Here is a 21217-nt window from a genome sequence, read left to right on the forward strand (position 1 = left end):
GCAAACCAGGAATCAGCTCGCAGGGAGCAGTTGGTCTTTTATTTTTATCCTTCATGCTCTCCGTGTCTGCTGGCTGGCACCCGGCGGGAGTGGACTGCTCATTCCTCTCTGCTTCTTACCTCCTCAGTCCTGCTTCCTGGGTTCAGCTGCCCCAAACCAAATACTCACAGCTTCCTGGATGGCAAGAACCCGCTAGGCTGCAGGTCTGACACCCACAGGCCTCCAAGCCGGTCCCAACAAGCCCCTTGCCACCCCACTGCCCCCCAAACCAACCATCTCTCACCAGCCTGGATGCTACTCCACACCTCAGCAAGTCCGGTACCTTCTTGGAGATGCCAGGCGTAATAACAAACAGAAAAAGCCATATTTGCTTGTCAGCATGCTATTTATTTATTTATTTATTTTGAGACAGAGTTTACTCTTGTCACCCAGGCTGGAGCGCCGTGGCACGATCTCGGCTCACCGCAACCTCCGCCTCCCGGGTTCAAGCGATTCTCCTGCCTCAGCATCCTGAGTAGCTGGGATTACAGGCACCCGCCACCATGCCTGGCTAATTTGTGTATCTTTAGTAGACACAGGGTTTCACCGTCTTGGCCAGGCTGGTCTCAAACTCCCAACCTCAGGCGATCTGCCCACCTCGGCCTCCCAAAATGCTGGGATTACAGGTGTGAGCCACCGTGCCCGGCCTACACTCCAGCTTGGGCCACAGAGTGAGACCTTGTCTTGAAAAAAAAAAAAGAGAAAACCCTAATTAACATGCTATTTAAAAAAAAAAAAAAAAACATTGATCTCTCTCTGTGATGTTTGAGTTTCTTTTTTTTCTTTTTTTTTTTTTTGAGACGGAGTCCCACTCTGTCCCCCAGGCTGGAGTGCAGTGGCGCGATCTCAGCTCACTGCAACCTCCACCTCCCGGGATCAAGTGATTCTCCTGCCTCAGTCTCCTGAATAGCTGGGATTACAGGCACCCACCACCACGCCTGGCTAATTTTTGTATTTTAAGTAGAGACGGGGTTTCACCATGTTGATCAGACTGGTCTCGAACTCCTGACCTCAAGTGATCCACCCGCCTCGGCCTTCCAAAGTGCTGGGATTACAGGCGGGAGTCACCACGCCCGGCCTGATGTTTGCATTTCTATCCATACTGGTTTACTAGTGGAGTGACTGAGTTTCTAAAATACTAATATTAAAAATACTTGGCCAGGTGCGGTGGCTCACACCTGTAATCCCAGCACTTTGGGAGGCCGAGGCGGGTGGATCACGAGGTTAAGAGATCGACACCAGCCTGAGCAACATGGTGAAACCCCGTCTCTACTAAAAATACAAAAATTAGCCGGGCGTGGTGGTGGGTGCCTGTCATCCCAGCTACTCGGGAGACTGAGGCAGGAGAATTGCTTGAACCAGGGAGGCGGAGGTTGCAGGGAGCCGACATCGCACTACTGCACTCCAACGTGGGAGACAGAGTGAGACTCCGTCTCATAAAAAAGAAAGAAAGAAAAAATACTCACAGGAAGCAGTGTTGAATATGATCCCATGTCCTAGTTATCTACAAATGACTGCTCCGTCTGAAGCCGCAGCTGACTGAATGTTTTAAGGGGACAGCACCCTCCTTCCCAGCCTGTTCCCTCCAGGAAAATAGTAGAGGACAGAGGCTCCAAGAAGTAGATTTGGGAACTGCAGACAAGTTGCTTCCTGCGAACTGAGCGGAGAGAGAGAGAAACCCTCTGAGAGGGCAGAGGGCGGGATCCCGGGGAGTCGCACCCGGGAGGGCTGTGGCTGTGAGCATTCTCATGTGGCTCCCCAACGCCAAGGCAGGCAGCCACTGAACAACTGTGAATAACCATTTCCCACCCCGTAACGTGCTGTCTCTACTGAGAAGCCGGCTGGGGAGCATGACTCCAGATGGCCTCGAGATGGTCTTTGGGATTCAACAGCAGGGAGAAGCCAGTGGTACCCAAGTTCACGTCCATTCAGCCTAGGTCTCGGCAGCATCCCAAGTTCACGTCCATTCAGCCTAGGTTTCGGCAGCATCTCTGACGTCTGCCTTCTCCCGACTGCTTCAGAGTGAATGGGTAGTTAGCTCGGCCGCCGTAATAAAACACTGCAAACTGGGTGGACTGTAAACCACAGACATTGATTCTCCCACAGTCCTGGAGGCTGGAGGTCTGAGATCCAGGTGTGGGCAGGGCTGGTTCCTCCTGAGGCCTCTCTCCTGGGCTTGGAGACCCCGTCTTCTCCCTGTGTCCCACAGGGTTGTCCCTTGGTGTGTGTCTGTGTCCTCATGTCCTCTTCTTATGAGATGATTTAGTCCATCTCAGGCTGCTGTCACAGAATACCAGAGGCTGGGCAGCTTAGAAACAAAACACATTGATTCTCCCACAGCCCTGGAGGCTGGAGGTCTGAGATCCAGGTATGGGCAGGGCTGGTTCCCCCTGAGGCCCCTCTCCTGGGCTTGGAGACGCCGTCTTCTACCTGTGTCCTCACAGGGTTGTCCCTCTGTGTGTGTCTGTGTCCTCATCTCTTCTTATGAGATGTCTTAGTCCATCTCAGGCTGCTGTCACAGAATACCAGAGGCTGGGCGGCTTAGAAACAAAACACATTGATTCTCCCACGGTCGTGGAGGCTGGAAGTCTGAGATCCAGGTGTGGGCAGGGCTGGTTCCTCCTGAGGCCTCTCTCCTGGGCTTGGAGACGCCGTCTTCTCCCTGTGTGCTCACAGGGTCGTCCCTCTGTATCTGTGTCCTCATCTCCTCTTCTTATGAGATGCTTTAGTCCATCTCAGGCTGCTATCACAGAATACCGTAGACTGGGTGTCTTAGAAACAACAGACATTGATTCTCCCACAGTCCTGGAGGCTGGAGTTCTGAGATCCAGGTGTGGGCAGGGCTGGTTCCTCCTGAGGCCTCTCTTGTGGACTTGGAGACGCCGTCTTCTCCCTGTGTCCTCACAGGGTCATCCCTCTGTGTGTGTCTGTGTCCTCACCTCCTCTTCTTATGAGATGTTTTAGTCCATCTCAGGCTGCTATCACAGAATACCGTAGACTGGGTGTCTTAGAAACAACAGACATTGATTCTCCCACAGTCCTGGAGGCTGGAGGTCTGAGATCCAGGTGTGGGCAGGGCTGGTTCCTCCTGAGGCCCCTCTCCTGGGCTTGGAGACGCCGTCTTCTACCTGTGTCCTCACAGGGTCGTCCCTCTGTGTGTGTCTGTGTCCTCATCTCCTCTTCTTATGAGGACACCGGTCCTATTGGATCAGGGCCCACTCCTGGTGACCTCATTTTACTGTAGTTAACTCTTTAAAGAGGTAACCTCCAAATACAGCCACATTGTGTGGTCCCAGGGCTTAGGACTTTAACGTATGAATTTGGGAGGGTACAATTCAGCCTGTAACAGATACAAAACTCAGAAAATATATACTGAGCTCGCTGTTTGTAATAAAGGGCCCTCCCTTTAATTTTTAAGACAGGGTCCTGCTCTGTCACCCAGGCTGGAGTGCAGTGGTGTGAGTTCAATTCAGTTCCGAACAGTGAGTACAGTGCAGTTCAGCTCACTGCAGCCTCAAGCTTCCAAATAAAAAACTGTCTTAGCATCATCCAATGAGTACTGACTGCTTTTAAATAGTGAATATGCAGCCGGGCACGGTGGCTCATGCCTGTAATCCCAGCACTTTGGGAGGCTGAGGCGGGTGGATCACCTAAGGTCAGGAGTTCAAGACCAGCCTGATCAACATGATGAAACCCTGTCTCTACTAAAAAAAAATACAAAAAAAAAAAAAAGTTAGCCAGGTGTGGTGATGTATGCCTGTCTTCCCAGCTACTTGGGAGGCTGAGGCAGAATCATTTGAACCTGGGAGGAGAAAGTTACAGTGAGCGGAGACGGTGCCATTGCACTCCAGGTTGGGAGGCAGAGCGAGACTCAGTCTCAAAAGAAAACAAATAGTGACTATGGACATACATATTTTAAAAAATTAGTATTTTCACATAAAGCATAAAGTAACATCCAATATATGCAAGAGAAGCTGTCCTTAAGTTTAACCCATTTTCTAATCCTAAACTAACCCTTCTGAGGCAATGGTCCCGCATACATGGAGGCCAAACTCATTTTTTTTTTAAAAGCCAAATTGAAAAATACCGCATTAGGAGAAAAACACATAAAATCCCCCTCTGATTACCTGACCTCGCTCCCTGGGGCCCAGGGCCAAAAAGAGGAAGCTTTTCCATCTATTGTTGGTCTGGCCAGTTTCATAACCACCATGCACCAAGCTCAGTCTGCAGATGACAGATCGCAGCTAAGAGCAGCTTGCTGGGTCTCCGGAGGCTGCTGGTGTCTGTCTCAGGGTGCGGTGCAGGCACAGCCAGTGGGATTTTTTCCCCAGCAGAGCAGAGAGCTGGCCCTCCACTCCTGCTTCTGTGCGGAGCTCACTCCCATAGGGCAGCCGCCTCTGGACCAGGAGGAGGGTCCCCCAGGACCCCCTGCCTAGCTTGACGGCTGCTCAGACAAGCACCACCAGACCAGCATCACCCAGGACGTCTGCCCTCCCTGCAGCCACCGTTGTAAGTCACGGGGACCTGGGAGTGTTAGGGTAGGAGAGGCTGCTCTGCAGAAATACCCCAGCTAGCAGGGCATATCCGGGCCAGAGACGCTGCTGAATGGCAGAGAAAGCCCTCAGCTCAGCCTCCCTTTGGGGTGTGTGATTTTTAACCCGGACTCACCAGAGTCCTGCAAAAGGACACACAGCCTCCAGACAGGAGCTGTGCCATTTGCACAAGCTCTCGACGGTCGCAGAGAGGGCTGAGGTTGGCCTAAAACATACCCCCTTCTTGCATATCTTCAGACGTTGCCGCAAGAAAAGAGCAAAATCATCTTGTCCGTTTTAACGGAGATTCCCAGTTTGCAAGACAATTGTTCCTTTGACGAGGGGTACAGGCCGGCCCACGCCGAGACGCTGGCTTGGGTGGCTCTCGGGATGAAGAAAGTCCACCTTCTTTAAAATGCGCTCTCCCCGAAATCTTCTTAACACCTGTCTTTGGCTTTTATTTTGCTTTTGTTTTGTGGGGAGGAGAGGTTGTTCTTGGTTTTTCGCCAATAAAAATAGTTGACGTCGATTGAGTGAGGAGGAAGCAGCAGCCACTTTTACAAGGGCTTTATCTCTGCCATCTTTCCTTCCCTCCCTCCCTCCTTCCTCCTCCTTCCTCCTCCTTCCTCCTTCCTCCCTCCTTCCTCCTTCCTCCTCCCTCCTCCTTCCTCCTTCCTCCTCCCTCCTCCTTCCTCCTCCCTCCTCCTTCCTCCTCCCTCCTTCCTCCTCCCTCCTTCCTCCTCCTTCCTCCCTCCTCCTTCCTCCTCCTTCCTCCTCCCTCCTCCTTCCTCCTCCCTCCTCCTTCCTCCTCCCTCCTCCTTCCTCCTCCTCCTTCCTCCTCCTTCCTCCTCCTTCCTCCTTCCTCCTCCTTCCTCCTTCCTCCTCCTTCCTCCTCCCTCCTTCCTCCTCCTTCCTCCTCCCTCCTCCTTCCTCCTTCCTCCTTCCTCCTCCTTCCTCCTTCCTCCTCCTTCCTCCTCCTTCCTCCTTCCTCCTTCCTCCTCCCTCCTCCTTCCTCCTCCCTCCTCCTTCCTCCTCCCTCCTTCCTCCTCCTTCCTCCCTCCTCCTTCCTCCTCCTTCCTCCTCCCTCCTCCTTCCTCCTTCCTCCTCCCTCCTCCTTCCTCCTCCTTCCTCCTTCCTCCTCCCTCCTTCCTCCTCCTTCCTCCTCCTTCCTCCTTCCTCCTCCTTCCTCCTTCCTCCTCCTTCCTACTCCCTCCTTCCTCCTCCTTCCTCCTCCCTCCTCCTTCCTCCTTCCTCCTTCCTCCTCCTTCCTCCTTCCTCCTCCTTCCTCCTCCTTCCTCCTTCCTCCTTCCTCCTTCCTCCTCCCTCCTCCTTCCTCCTTCCTCCTTCCTCCTCCTCCCTCCTCCTCCCTCCTTCCTCCTCCTTCCTCCTCCCTCCTCCTTCCTCCTTCCTCCTTCCTCCTCCTTCCTCCTTCCTCCTCCTTCCTCCTCCTTCCTCCTTCCTCCTTCCTCCTTCCTCCTCCCTCCTCCTTCCTCCTTCCTCCTTCCTCCTCCTTCCTCCTCCTTCCTCCTTCCTCCTCCCTCCTCCTTCCTCCTCCCTCCTCCTTCCTCCTTCCTCCTCCTTCCTCCTTCCTCCTCCTTCCTCCTCCTTCCTCCTTCCTCCTTCCTCCTCCCTCCTCCTTCCTCCTTCCTCCTTCCTCCTCCTTCCTCCTCCTTCCTCCTTCCTCCTCCTTCCTTCCTCCTCCTTCCTCCTCCTTCCTCTTCCTTCCTCCTTCCTCCTCCTTCCTCCTCCTTCCTCCTCCCTCCTCCTTCCTCCTCCCTCCTCCTTCCTCCTTCCTCCTCCTTCCTCCTTCCTCCTCCTTCCTCCTTCCTCCTTCCTCCTTCCTCCTTCCTCCTCCCTCCTCCTTCCTCCTTCCTCCTCCTTCCTCCTCCTTCCTCCTCCTTCCTCCTCCTTCCTCCTTCCTCCTTCCTCCTCCCTCCTCCCTTCCTCCTTCCTCCTTCCTCCTCCTTCCTCCTTCCTCCTTCCTCCTTCCTCCTCCCTCCTCCTTCCTCCTTCCTCCTTCCTCCTCCCTCCTCCTTCCTCCTTCCTCCTCCTTCCTCCTCCTTCCTCCTTCCTCCTTCCTCCTTCCTCCTCCTTCCTCCTTCCTCCTCCTTCCTCCTCCTTCCTCCTCCCTCCTCCTTCCTCCTCCCTCCTCCTTCCTCCTCCCTCCTTCCTCCTTCCTCCTTCCTCCTCCTTCCTCCTTCCTCCTCCTTCCTCCTTCCTCCTCCTTCCTCCTTCCTCCTCCTTCCTCCTTCCTCCTTCCTCCTTCCTCCTTCCTCCTTCCTCCTTCCTCCTCCCTCCTCCCTCCTCCTTCCTCCTTCCTCCTCCTTCCTCCTCCTTCCTCCTTCCTCCTCCTTCCTCCTTCCTCCTTCCTCCTCCTTCCTCCTCCTTCCTCCTCCTTCCTCCTTCCTCCTTCCTCCTCCCTCCTCCTTCCTCCTTCCTCCTTCCTCCTTCCTCCTTCCTCCTCCTTCCTCCTTCCTCCTCCTTCCTCCTCCTTCCTCCTTCCTCCTTCCTCCTTCCTCCTCCCTCCTCCTTCCTCCTTCCTCCTCCTTCCTCCTTCCTCCTCCTTCCTCCTTCCTCCTCCCTCCTCCTTCCTCCTTCCTCCTTCCTCCTTCCCTCCCTCCCTCCTTCCTCCTTCCTCCTTCCTCCTTCCTCCTTCCTCCTTCCCTCCCTCCCTCCTCCCTCCTTCCTCCCTCTTTCCTCCTTCCTCCTCCTTCCTCCTCCTTCCTCCTCCTTCCTCCTCCTTCCTCCTTCCTCCTCCTTCCTCCTTCCTCCTTCCTCCTTCCTCCTTCCCTCCCTCCCTCCTCCCTCCTTCCTCCTTCCTCCTTCCCTCCCTCCCTCCTCCCTCCTTCCTCCCTCTTTCCTCCTTCCTCCTCCTTCCTCCTCCTTCCTCCTTCCTCCTCCTTCCTCCTCCTTCCTCCTTCCTCCTCCTTCTTCCTTCCTCCTCCTTCCTCCTCCTTCCTCCTCCTTCCTCCTTCCTCCTTCCTCCTCCTTCCTCCTCCTTCCTCCTTCCTCTTTCCTCCTTCCTCCTTCCTCCCTCTTTCCTCCTCCCTCCTCCCTCCTTCCTCCCTCTTTCCTCCTTCCTTCTTCCTCCTTCCTCCTCCTTCCTCCTTCCTCCTCCCTCCTTCCTCCCTCTTTCCTCCTTCCTTCTTCCTTCCTCTTTCCTCCTTCCTCCTTCCTCCTTCCCTCCCTCCCTCCTTCCTTCTTCCTCCCTCCCCCTGCCCTCCCCTTCCCTCCCTTCGTCTCCCCTCCCCTCCTCTCCTCTCCTCTCTTCTCCTCTCCTTTCTTTCCTTTCTTGTCTCGCACTGTTGCCCAGGCTGGAGTGCAATGGCGCAACCTCTGCTCACTGCAACCTCCGCCTCCCGGGTTCAAGTGATTCTCCTGCCTCAGCCTCCCAGGTAGCTGGGATTACAGGCTCCCACCCCCACGCCTGGCTAATTTTTTGTATTTTTTAGTAGAGATGGGGTCTCACTATGTTAGCCAGGCTGATCTCGAACTCCTGACCTCGTGATCCACCCGCCTCAGCCTCCCAAAGTGCACCTGGCCTGATCTCTGGGATTTTGGAAACTTCATGAGACAGGTGCTGTTACGATCATCCCTGTTTTACCAGTAATGGAAACTGAGGCAGACATGGAGGCAGGGGTGTGTTCAAGACCTACAACCAGAAAGAGGCAGAGGTGGGCGCTGAGTGCGGCTCATTAGCCTTGAACCACTGCACTGTGGAATTAGTGATGAATGATACGTGACTGCCTTTGAAACAACCATGTCTCAGCCCAGGGCAGGTGGCCTGGGCTCCGTGGGCCCTCTCTCTGGAACTAGGACAATTCTGTCCCTCAACTGGGAGCCCAACCTGCCTACCCCTAGTGCTTGAGGCATAACTGTCTTCTATGGCCAGCAATAGAAACTTGAGTCGAGCTAGCTGAAGTCAAGGCGGAAATGGTCAAATTGGATAATTAGGATTTCTATGGGGGCTTCAGGCATGGCTGGATCCAGGAGCTTACATGGTTGTCAGTTTCTCCTCTTTCTCTTTCTCTCTTCCCACGTTTCAGCCCCACCTTTTTCTGCCTCCCTCAGCTGCAGGGTGTGGAATCACTGGAGGAAGACCACTTTCTCTATAGGGATGGAAAGAGGGTCTCTGGTAGCCTGGGGTCCCCATCTTTTCAGAGCAGAATCAAATGGGAAAAGAGACACCCTCTCTCTCCTGGCACCCACAAGTCACACCTCCTGAAGGGTTCTGACCAGCCATGTCAGAAACAAATGACCACTGCTTGAGATAATTTTTATCAACAGGGTGAGGGGGGCCCCCTAACTGGCCAGGCTTGGGCCACACCCCTCTCTTGGGTGATTGACAGGCTTGGGCCACCCACCCCCACCTTCAGTGATTGACAGGCTTGGACCACACCCCCCATCCTCAGTGATTGAAAGGCTTGGACCACACCCCTCTCCTCATTGATTGGCAGTCCTGGAGAACCACACAGCCCAGACAGGGAGTGACCCCAGGGGCGAGGGGTGCTAGGTGCAGTTTCCATGGATGCAGCAGAGAGGTCAGGGCCAGTAGCAAGCTTGACCAAAGTGGACCAGAGGGAGGCGGTGGGGCTAACGGCCACACTGCCCCGCCGCCTTCTGTCCATTCCATCACTCATTCACTCTGCATTCTCAGAGTGGCATTCATTCATGCATTCATTCATTTACTCATTTGCTCCACACATTCCGTCACTCATTGGCTGTGCATTCTCAGAGTGGCATTCATTCATTCACTCATTTACTCATTTGCTCCACACATTCCGTCACTCATTGGCTGTGCATTCTCAGAGTGGCATTCATTCATTCATTCATTTACTCGTTTGCTCCACACATTCCATCACTCATTCGCTCTGTATTCTCAGAGTGGCATTCATTCATTCATTCATTCATTTACTCATTTGCTCCACACATTCCGTCACTCATTGGCTGTGCATTCTCAGAGTGGCATTCATTCATTCACTCATTTACTCATTTGCTCCACACTTGTCAGGAACTAGTGGGCATCATGCATTCACTCTTTCATTTATTCACTCCACTTTTAGGGAGAAAACCCTACACGTCATTGATTTATGTATTCACCCATTCGTTTATCAAGCAAGTCCTGTGTGCTACTCATTCCTTCATTCCCTCCACATTTGCAGGAATGAATCTCTGTGTGTCATTCATTAATTCCCTTCACATTTGTGGGGAATCCCTGGATGTCATTCATTCATTCCCCCCACATTTGCAGGGAATATCTGGGTATCATTCATTCATTCTCTCTACATTTGCAGAAGTGAATCTGGGGTATCATTCATTCATTCCCTCCACATTTGTGGGGAATCCCTGGATGTCATTCATTCATTCCCCCCACATTTGCAGGGAATATCTGGGTATCATTCATTCATTCTCTCTACATTTGCAGAAGTGAATCTGGGGTATCATTCATTCATTCCCTCCACATTTGCAGGGAATCCCTGGATGTCATTCATTCGTTCCCTCCACATTTGTGGGGAATATCTGGGTGTCATTAATTCATTCTCTCTACATTTATGGAAGTGAATCCTGGGTGTCAGTCATTCATTCCCTCCACATTTGTGAGGAATCCTTAGGTGTCATTCATTCATTCATTCTCTCCACTGTTGCAGGAGTAAATCTCTGAGTGATATTCATTCTCTCTACATTTGTAGGGAATCCTTAGGTGTCAGTCATTCATTCCCTCCACATTTGTGGGGAATCTCTGGGTATCATTTATTCATTCTCTCTACATTTGCCAAAGTGAATCCTGGGTGTCATTCATTCATTCCCTCCACTTTTGTGAGGAATCCCTGGATATCATTCATTCATTCCCTCCACATTTGTGGGGAAGCCCTGGGCATCATTCATTACTTTTCTCTACATTTGCAGAAGAGAATCTTGGGTGTCATTCATTCTTTCCCTGCACATTTGTGGGAATGAATCTCTGGGTGTCATTCATTCTTTCCCTCCACATTTGTGGGGAATTCCTGGGTATCATTCATTCATTCCCTCCACATTTGTGGGAGTGAATCCTAGGTATCATCCATTCATTCCCTCCACATTTGCAGGAGTGTACCCTGGATGCCATTCATTCATTCATTCCCTCCACATTTGTGGGAGTGAACCCTGGGTATCATTCATTCATTCCCTCCACATTTGCGTGACTGAATCCTGGATGTCATTCATTCATTCTCTCCACATTTGTGTGGAGGCTGTGAGTGTTATTCATACATGCACCCATTCATTCCCTCCACAGTCATTGGGAATGTCCTGTATCACACACACACACACACACACACACACACCCTGCATTTACCAAGACCATCCTGGGTGCACAGCTCTAAGCTAAGGACAGCAGACCCAAAGGAGTTTGCAGCAGGTACCTGGTGGGGAGGAGAGGGTCTTCATGGAGGCAGGAGCTGGCACCCATGGGCTGGAATGAAATGCAGATTTCCAAGAGGCTCTGGCAGGTCCATGGTGGGCTGATGCCCCAAGAAGGAGGGTTGAAGGTGTCAGTCAAGACTGTGCTGGGTGCAGACAGGCATAAGGAGCTGCATGGGCCAGAGGAATCACAGGAGCTAGGGCAAGGAGATATCTGTGAGTTGGTCCCACCGCTGTGGGGACACAGCCTTCTGCAGGGCCAGGTAGACCACTGTACCAAGGAAACTGGCATAAGCACATCATCTGTGCCTGACAGCGAGCAGGGGAAACACCACCCCAGCCTTTGAGTAGTAGTCACTTGGTAGGTTTGCATTCACCCCTTCCCAGGAGGGTGGTTTAGAGCAGAACCAGGCAGTGAGATTCCTCAGCTCGTTCTGCCTCTCCAGGAATAACTCAGGCAGGCTGAGGGGCTCCTGGAGGCTCAGCTGTTAGTGATACACTGGGGACCCTGTTGAGACCCACTTCTCTTCTTCTTTTTTTTTTTTTTAGACAGAGTTTTGCTCTTGTTGCCCAGGCTGGAGTGCAGTGGCGTGATCTTGGCTCACCGCAACCTCCACCTCCCAGGTTCAAGCGATTCTCCTGCCTCAGCCTCCCGAGTAACTGGGATTACAGGCGCCCACCACCACGCCTGGCTAATTTTTTATATTTTTAGTAGAGACGGGGTTTCACCGTGTTAGCCAGGATGGTCTCGATCTCCTGACCTCGTGATCCACCCACCTCGGCCTCCCAAAGTGCTGGGATTACAGGCATGAGCCACCGCGCCTGGCCCAGCCTCCTCTTTTTTACCTGTATTCTGACTTGTCCCCAACCCCTGCAAAGAGCAGGTGCAAATGCACCTGCCCAGCAGGCCAGGACTATGCTCCAGCCTCAAGGAGCACCAGGATGATACACTTCAGGTCTCTTCTCCTTGGGGAGCTCTCAGTATGCAGTATGGTCCCTGAAATCCCCTTGGGAGGGCAGGGAGGATGAAACAGGCAGCCGGAGACAGGTGCAGAGTTCAGGCTCAGAGGCGCAGGTGTGTTTCCACTCAGATGCGTGTATTTGGAGATTATTGCAAAGCAGAGTGTGGCATCTTCTACATGCCCAGAAAACCTACAGTCTGGGTCCCAAGCACCATGCCCCTTGTCACTCATGGCCCAGGTTCCTTATGCCCTCTGCACCTCAGTGTCCCCATATGTAAAGCAAAGATGATAAGCGCATCTTCCTAGGATGGGTGCACAAAAAAAGTTTGCAAACATTCAATGTGACGTCTGCTCTAGGAACAGGCGATGTCACCTGAGGACTCAAGTACACTTGACCTTCTCCTTCCCTGTCATCTCCAGGTAGCTAGGAAGGAAGCTCTGTGTGGCCGGGAAAGACAAGGAGGAAATTGAAACAATGCTGGACTTGAGAACTTGGACGCCTTTCACTGTGGCTTCCTGAGGGACACCGTGAGGTCACTAGTTCACACAGTGGTGGCCACTGCTTCCCCTCCACTCACGCCCAGCCAAGGTCAAATCAGCCATAGTGACCACAGACAGGGAAGGCTTGCGCAGCCGGCCCCAGACACCCCGGTAGGGACCTGAGGGATGAGGAGGCCAGGCTGGCTACAGCCCCAGTGACCGCTGCATCCCCCAAAAGCGGAAGCTCGGCCCTGGGGCTGCCCTGTCCTGGGGACAAAGGGTCACCCTGGCCGCGGCCGGGGCTCTCTGAGGGACAGGAAGACCCAAGCAACAAGGAGGGGAGCACTGAGACTGCAGGAGCATTCAGGAGTCAGCGTGGGCAGGGAGTCAGCCAGGAGGGTGTAGGGGAAGGGCCAGCTCAGACGCAGGAAGTAAAACAGAAACCTGAGGAATGTCCTTCCTGCTTCAAGAGACAATTGTTTCTTGTTGAGATTATGCTTGACATGAACTCACCGTTTTAAAGCGAATAACTGGGGGACATTTAGGACCTTCACAGTGCTGGGCAACAGCCGCCTCTGTCTATTTCCACCACTTTGTCATTCCTGCAAAAGGAAACACCCCCTTTAGGGGGAAAGTCACTCCCCATTTCCCCATCCCCAGCCCCAGCCGTGGTCATCTGCTTTCTCTCTATATGGATCAGCATGTTCTGGGCATTTTATTGAAATGGCGTCCTACACCATGTGGCCTTCTGTGTCTGGCTTCTCTCCCTGAGCATGATGTCTTCAAGGTTCATCCACAGTGTAGCCTCGGTCACAGCCTTCTTCCTTTTCATGGCTGTATACTATTCCACTGTGTGCATGGCGGGGCCACGTTGTGTTTATCTGTCTGTCTGTTGACGGACACTTGGGCTGTTTCCACCTTGTGGCTGTTGTGAAGAGTGCTGCAGCGAACGTTCATATGCAAGTTTTTATGGGTGCAACCATTTTTTGTTGTTGTTGAGACAGAGTTTCACTCTTTTCACACAGCCTGGAGTGCAATGGCATGATCTCCGCTCACTGCAACCTCCGCCTCCCGGGTTCAAGCGATTCTCCTGCCTCAGCCTCCCAAGTAGCTGGGATGACAGGTGCCTGCCACCATGCCCAGATAATTTTGTATTTTTAGTAAAGACAGGGTTTCACCATGTTGGCCAGGCTGGTCTTGAACTCCTGGCCTCAGGTGATCCACCCGTCTCAGCCTCCCAAAGTGCTGTGATTATAGGTGTGAGCCACCACACCTAGCCCCTTTTTATATGAGATATTTTCTAATGCTACCTTCACTTACCAAAATGACATGCAGAAATAATGTATTATACATATAATAATATATACACAGAAGGTGATCTATAAAATATGTTGTATATAATTTTATATATGCTATGTTCAATATGTTACATATAATACACAAATTATATATAACATATAAGTGATACTATACAAGATATTGTATATAATTATTAAATATCCATACTATATAATATGTTTAATTTATTATAAAATAAGTTGTAAATAAATTATTATACAACAATAATATATAAATAATATATGTAATATTATATAATAATAATTTATACATTATTTCACTTTATATGATTATGTATATTATTTACATATTAAATTTACATATCCATATAGCCTTAATTACAATATAAAAGAGAAATAAAAGTAAATAAAATGTTAATAAGGTAATATTTAATTTAATGTGTATGCATTTAGCCATAATTTGCAGTAAGGCATCATTAAGGGGCTGGGCACAGTGGCTCACGCCTGTAATCCTAGCATTTTGGGTGGCCAAGGCAAGTGGATTGCCTGACCTCAGGAATTTGAGACCAGCCTGGACAACATGGTAAAACGCCCATCTTTGCTAAAATACAAAAATGTAGCTGGGCGTGGTGGCGCACAGCTGTAGTTCCAGCTACTCGGGAGGCTGAGGCACGAGAACTGCTTGAACCCCAGAGGTGAAGGTTGCAGTGAGCCGCCATGAAGCCACTGCACTCCAGCCTGGACGACCGAGTGAGAATCTGCCTTCAAAAGAAGAAAAAAGACATTACTAAGGGCTGGGTGCAGTGGCTCAGACCTGTAATCTCAACACTTTTGGAGGCTGAGGCAGGAGGATTTCTTGAGTCTAGGACTTGGAGACCAGCCTGAGCAACAAACTGCAATCCTGTCTCTAAAAAAAAAAAAAGACATTATTACATCATTAAGGAATCAGATGTTTGCTTAACAAATTCTCCACCTGTCTTTATTTGTCTCCAGCTTTTACCCAGGAGGAGAATTGGTGCATGACATGGTTAACTATTTGAGGACACACCAGGTGATTTTTGGAGTCAATTTGCAAACACGCAGGACTTGAATGGGACACAGAGGATTCTAGTTTTTGCTCAGGAAGGTTCCCCAGCTGCCGCTTCTTCTTCTTCGTCTTCTTCTTCTTCTTCTTTTTTTTTTTTTTACAGGGTTTTGCTCTGTCACGCAGGCTGGAGTGCAGTGGTGTGATCTCAGCTCACTGCAACCTCCGCCTCCCGGGTTCCAGCAATTCTCCCGTCTCAGCCTCCCGAGTAGCTGGAATGACAGGCACCTGCCACGACACCCGGCTAATGTTTTTTTGTATTTTTAGTACAGACGAGGTTTTGCCTTGTTGACCAGGCTGGTCTCGAACTTCCGACCTCGTGATCCACCCGCCTCAGCCTCCCAAAGCGCTGGGATGACTGGCGTGAGCCACCGCGCCCGGCCTGTAATGTTAATTTCTTGTGCTGAGGGGTAGCCTAGGATGGGTACTGCTTTGAAATCTTTTAAAATATCCTTTTCTGTGGGCCTGAGAACCTCCCTTAGGTCACAAAGAGAACAAAGAAATGAGTCTCTGTCTATGATCACTGCTACCTTGGGACCCTTTCACCTTTCAGAGGAGAGAGATTGAAACTGGCTCACACGTGGGGAAATACATATACTGGAGGCTTGTCACAGCTGAGGGTTCCCGTCATTGGGGGTTTGGGTCCAGGGAGCAAGAGAAAAACACACTCCTTTGTGTTCAAAGATGAAAATCTTTCCTGAGTTTAGGGGAGCCCAGCTTTCGGTGGAAGGGAGCCCAGCTTTGGGTTTAGGGGAACCCAGCTTTTTAGGTATATGAGGGCCCAGCTTTGGGTTTACGGGAGTCCAGCTTTGGGTTTAAAGGAGCTCAGCTTTCAGTTTTAGGAGCCCAGTTTTGGGTTTAATGGAGCTCAGCTTTGGGATTACTGGACCCCAGCTTTGAGTTTAAGAGGAGCCCAGCTTTGGGTTTAGGGGAACCCAGCTTTTTAGGTCTATGAGAGCCCAGCTTTGGGTCTAAGGGAGCCCAGCTTTGAGTTTTAGGGGAGCCCAGCTTTGGGTTTAAAGGAGCCCAGCTTTGAGTTTAAGGGGAGCCCAGCTTTGGGTTTAGGGGAACCCAGCTTTTTAGGTCTATGAGGGTCCAGCTTTGGGTCTAAGGGAGCCCAGCTTTGGGTTTAAGGGAGCTCAGCTTTGAGTTTTAGGGGAGTCCAGCTTTGGGTTTAGTGGAGCTCAGCTTTGGGTTTAAGGAACCCCAGCTTTGAGTTTAAGGGGAGCCCAGCTTTGGGTCGAAGGGAGCCCAGCTTTGGGTTTAGGGGAACCCAGCTTTTTAGGTCTATGAGGGCCCAGCTTCGGGTTTAGGGGAGTCCAGATTTGGGTCTAAGGGAGCCCAGCTTTGAGTTGAGGGGAGCCCAGCTTTGGGTTTAGGGGAACCCAGCTTTGGGTTTAGGGGATCCCAGCTTTGAGTTTTAGGGAAACCCAGCTTTGGGTTTAAGGGAGCTCAGGTTTGGGTTTAGGAGAGCCCAGCTTTTGGTCTAAGGCAGCCCAGCTTCAGGTTTAAAGCAGGTCAGCATTGGGTTTAGGAGACCCAGCTCTGTGGTTAAGGGAGCTCAGCTTTGGGTTTAGGGGAGTCCAACTTTGGGTTTTGGGGAGCTCAGCTCTGGGTCTAAGGGAGCCCCTCTTTGGGTTTTAAGGAAGCCTGTTTTTGAGTCTAAGGGAGGGTAGCTTTGGGTTTTAACGGAGCTCCTGTTTGGGTTGTTTCTTTTTTTTTTTTTTTCTCTTTAGACAAAATTTTGTTCTTGTTGCCCAGGCTGGAGTGCAGTGGCGCAATGTCGGCTCACCGCGACCTCTGCCTCCCGGGTTCAAGCAATTCTCCTGCCTCAGCCTCCTGAGTAGCTAGGATTACAGGCATGCGCCTCCACGCCCGGCTTATTTTGTATTTTTAGTACAGATGGGGTTTCTCCATGTTGGTCAGGCTGGTCTCGAACTCCCAGCCTCAGGTGATCCACCCACCTCAGCCTCCCAAAGTGCTGGGATTACAGGCATGAGCCACCATGCCTGGCTCCTGTTTGGGTTTTAAGGAAACCCGGCTTTGGATCTAAGGGAGCCCAGCTTTGACTTCAGGCAGGAACAAGGTAGTTGAGACTGTCTCGGTTTCTTCTCCAGGGATCTTTCTCTTTGACTGCTTTGCTGAGCACAGGGCTGGAAACAGGATGAGCAGAATCCACCAGATCACAATTAAAGTATCCTAAGGCAAGTCCGCGTCAACTCACCCTGAGCAACGATCTTTATTTATTTATTTATTTAAATTAAAATAATTGATTTTATCTTTTTTTTATTATACTTTAAGTTTTAGGGTACCTGTGCACAACGTGCAGGTTTGTTACATATGTATACATGTGCCATGTTGGTGTGCTGCACCCATTAACTCATCATTTAGCATTAGGTATATCTCCTAATGCTGTCCCTCCCCCGTCCCCCTACCCCACAACAGTCCCCGGTGTGTGATGTTCCCCACCCTGTGTCCATGTGTTCTCATGGTTCAATTCCCACCTATGAGTGAGAACATGCGGTGTTTGGTTTTTTGTCCTTGCGATAGTTTGCTGAGAATGATGGTTTCCAGCTTCATCCATGTCCCTACAAAGGACATGAACTCATCATTTTTGATGGCTGCATAGTATTCCATGGTGTATATGTGCCACATTTTCATAAATGGTGCTGGGAAAACTGGTAAGCCATATGTAGAAAGCTGAAACTGGATCCCTTCCTTACACCTTATACTAAAATTAATTCAAGATGGATTAAAGACTTAAATTTAGACCTAAAACCATAAAATCCCTAGAAGAAAACCTAGGCACTACCATTCAGGACATAGGCATGGGCAAGGACTTCATGTCTAGAGCAATGATCTTTAAACAGAGAGCAGCTGTTAGGAAGTCAAGCCTGCAAACCTTCCTGCCACCTCCCTCTCGTCTGTTAAATGAATCTGTCTGCCATAACCTGCTAAAACCGTTGGCACTGTGGCTCAGTAACGGCAGAAGTGCTTAAATTTCAGCATACGTGCTATTTCCACACTCTTCTATTGCAGCAGGGCAGGACCCACACACTCAACCACTTTGGGTTTTTTTATTTTTTCACCAAATGGCATTTCATGTTAATTAGCTTAATTCCACGTACAGTGGCTTCCTGCCTTCCAGAGTGAGGCCGATTTTGCAGCTGCTGTTGAGACATCCTCACCCATACACACACACACACACACACACACACAAATTAATTTTGTTTCAAAAAGGGGCTTCTTATGTTTCTCAGAATCTGCTCTCTGGCCAGCGATGAAGCCCCGTGCTATATACTCTGAGAATGAGATACAGAAATCAGAGAAACGCGGCCGCTGCCTTTGCAGAAGACGCAGATCAAAATCTCCACGGGGCGTCTGCGGAGGACAGCATGCAAATCTCGCTGGGCAAACGGTCTGCTTGGTTGGGTGATGCAATACAGGAAAATCAACTCACAGCGACAGAGCTCAGAGCATTTCCTACGCGTTTTTGTGCTTAGCTAGGAGGATTCTTGCCTTGTGATCTGAGGCCGACGCCAGCAGGTCCTCTATCCCCTGACGCCTGCCAGCTGCCAGTTCACTGGGGCTGGTGGGTCACTTTGAAGTCAGTAGAACACAGAGTTCGTTCAGAGGCAGGTGTTATCGCAGAAACAGGGGTCACTGGGTCTACAAAGTTGGGGAACTTTGAGGGTGCGAGGGTTGGAAGCTGAGCTCCACTAAACCCAAAGCTGGACTCTCCTAATCCCAAAGCTGGACTCTCCTAAACCCAAAGCTGGGCTCCTTAAACCCAAAGCTGGGATCCCTTAAGCCCAAAGCTGGGATCCCTTAAACCCAAAGCTTGAAGAAATTGTGACTACCTGGCCGGGCACGGTGGCTCACGCCTGTAATCCCAGCACTTTGGGAGGTCGAGGCAGGTGGATCACCTGAGGTCGGGAGTTCAAGACCAGCCCGGCTAACATAGTGAAATCCCATCTCTGCTAAAAACACAAAACTTAGCCAGGCGTGGTGGCAGGTGCCTGTCAGCTACTCTGGAGGCTGAGGCAGGAGAATGGCTTGAACCCGGGAGGCGGAGGTTGCAGTGAGCCGACGTTGTGCCATTGCACTCCAGCCTGGACCACAGAGCAAGACTCAGTCTCAAGAAAAAAAAAAAATGTATTGCGTGCTGCAGAGTGACCTAAAGGTCAGAGGGTGCAGGGACCGTCTTCTTGTGACCAGCATTCAATGAGAGTTCCGGTACTTCATCTGTTGGTATCTCTAGATCTTAGTCACCCTGAGACCTGTCGGCCGGCATGTCTCGGCGGTATTAATTTGCAATTCCCTGATGAGCTACGACATGGAGTGATTTTTCGTAGGTGAATTTGCCACCTGCAAAGCATCTTTGGTGAGGTGGCCCATGTTTAAATGGGTTTTTTTTTTTCCAGTGGTTGAATCTTAAGAGTTTTTTTTGGCACATTTTGCATACTGGTTCTTTGTTTTAAAAAAAGTTCTTTTATTTTCTTTTTATTTTACTTTAAGTTCTGGGGTACATGTGCAGAACATGCAGGTTGGTTACATAGGTATACACGTGCCATGGTGGTTTGCTGCACCCATCAACCCGTCATCTACATTAGGTATTTGTCCTAATGCTCTCCCTCCCCTATCCCCCCACCCCCCGACAGGTCCTGGTGTGTGACATTCCCCTCCCTGTGTCCATGTGTTCTCATTGTTCAACTCCAACTTATGAGTGACAACATGCAGTGTTTGGTTTTCTGTTCCTCTGTTAGTTTCTCAGAATGATGGCTTCCAGCTTCATCCATGTCCCAGCTACACAGGAGGCTGAGACAGAAGGATCTCTTGAGGCCAGGAGTTCGAGGCTGCAGTGAGCGGTCATTGCACCACTGCCCCCAGCTTGGTTGACAGAGCAAGGCCCTGTCTCAAAAAAAAAAACCCGGGAAGCGCAAGCTGCAGTGAGCCAAGGTCGTGCCACTGCAGTCCAGCTCAGGAGACAGAGGGAAACTCTGACTCAGCCAATAAAAAAAAAAAGAAAGAAAAGAAAGAAACATGTCAACCTCTGTTGCTGTGATGAAAATATGAGTTGAAACCTCTCACCCTTCAGGCTAGTTGCTGTCACCCTTGTTGACGACGGTATGAGAATGAGTGTTGCCCTTGTCTATTAGCTGTAAGCACATATTGGTGAAATTTATTGGGTGGATATTTGGTGATATTCCCTGTGTTTCTATCTTCTGGAAGGAATGGTAGAGAATCAATATAATTTCTTCCTTAAATGTTGGGGAAAATTCATCAGTAAACCCATCTGGGCCTGGAGCCTTTTGTTTGGGAAGGTTATTAAATTATCGATTCAATTTCTTTAAGAGATATAGGCTCACTCAGATTGGCTGTTTCTTCTTGTGTGAGTTGTCAGATTTTATCCTTTTGTTCTTTTCATCTAGGTGATCAATTTTATGGGCACAGAATTGTTTATAATATTTCTTTATGATCTTTTTAATGTCCATGGGATCTGTAGTGATGTCCCTCTTTCATTTACAGTATTAGTAACTTGTGTCCTCATTCTTTGTTGTTGTTGTTGTTAGCCTGGCTAGAAGCTTATTACTCTCATTGATTGTTATTTCAAAGAACAAGCCTATGGTTTTGATTTTTGTCTATTGACTTGCTGTTTTCAATTGCACTGATTTCTGTCCTCTATGGATTTCCTATTTTCAAATCCACTGATTTCTCCTCTAATCTAATATTTATGATTTATTTCTTTCTTCTTCCATTAGATTTAATTTGCTCTTCTTTTTCTAGTTTCTTGAGGTGGAAACTTAAATTATTGATTTTAGATCTTACTTCCTTTCTAATACATGCATTCCATTTAAAATATGCACACCCTTCAAATCAGCAGATCTTCTCCTAGAAATCGATCCTAGAAAATGTTCTCACAGGTATGCACAAAAATACTTACAGAGGAGTGTGTGTAAGCACACAGGCTGAAGCAGAGTTGATCCATCCAAATCCCCTCACTGTGGGGCATATGGTTAGAGACACCACAAGACATTCACAAAGGTGGTGATGGGTGTATGTCCTACTATGCAAAATAAAACTTACCCGTGTCTGAAAGGAGGCTCCAGAGGAAACGAACTCCCAGAGGTTACTTCTGAAGGGAAGTGGGACCTGGAGGGGAAAGATCCAAAGACAAACACGAATACAGAGCTCTCTATTTCTCTGTATTCTTTTACTCATAACAAGTGTGTGTGTGTGTTCTGTAATTGGAAGGTCTAAAAATTAAACCAAAGTTGAAAACTCAATGGTGTCTGGAAGTTCAGAAGAGGTTGCATCTGCTTCTGTGGCTGAGGGGACTTGGAATGTGGGAACCTGGAAGTGGTGGTATCAACCCTGGTTTTATTAGGATAAGTTGCAGTTCAGTGGGGAGGGACCACCAGA

At 50.1% G+C, this 21217-nt stretch overlaps 1 protein-coding gene and 1 long non-coding RNA gene across 5 annotated transcripts in view; one reads left to right on the top strand and one right to left on the bottom strand.

Moving 5' to 3' along the window:
• P2RY8 (P2Y receptor family member 8) overlaps positions 1–21217 on the top strand; it is a 75874-nt gene that overhangs the window by 39317 nt on the left and 15340 nt on the right. Inside the window, exon 2 of one of the 4 annotated variants that reach the window (XR_010154998.1) lies at positions 16912–21081. The exons of 2 other annotated variants lie outside the window; for them this stretch is intronic. The gene's annotated coding sequence lies outside the window, so the exon portion shown is untranslated. Of the gene's footprint in view, positions 1–4223; positions 4549–16911; positions 21082–21217 lie in introns of those variants that run through there. One more of the 4 variants, XM_054677319.2, reaches the window with a different exon arrangement.
• Positions 1730–4297, bottom strand: LOC134809404 (uncharacterized). Its single transcript, XR_010155008.1, has 2 exons — positions 4167–4297; positions 1730–3379 (listed from the first exon to the last, which is right to left on the bottom strand). It is a non-coding gene; the product is annotated as an uncharacterized LOC134809404 (long non-coding RNA).

Source organism: Pan troglodytes, chromosome Y, assembly GCF_028858775.2.
Source record: "Pan troglodytes isolate AG18354 chromosome Y, NHGRI_mPanTro3-v2.0_pri, whole genome shotgun sequence".
Lineage (NCBI taxonomy): Eukaryota > Metazoa > Chordata > Mammalia > Primates > Hominidae > Pan > Pan troglodytes.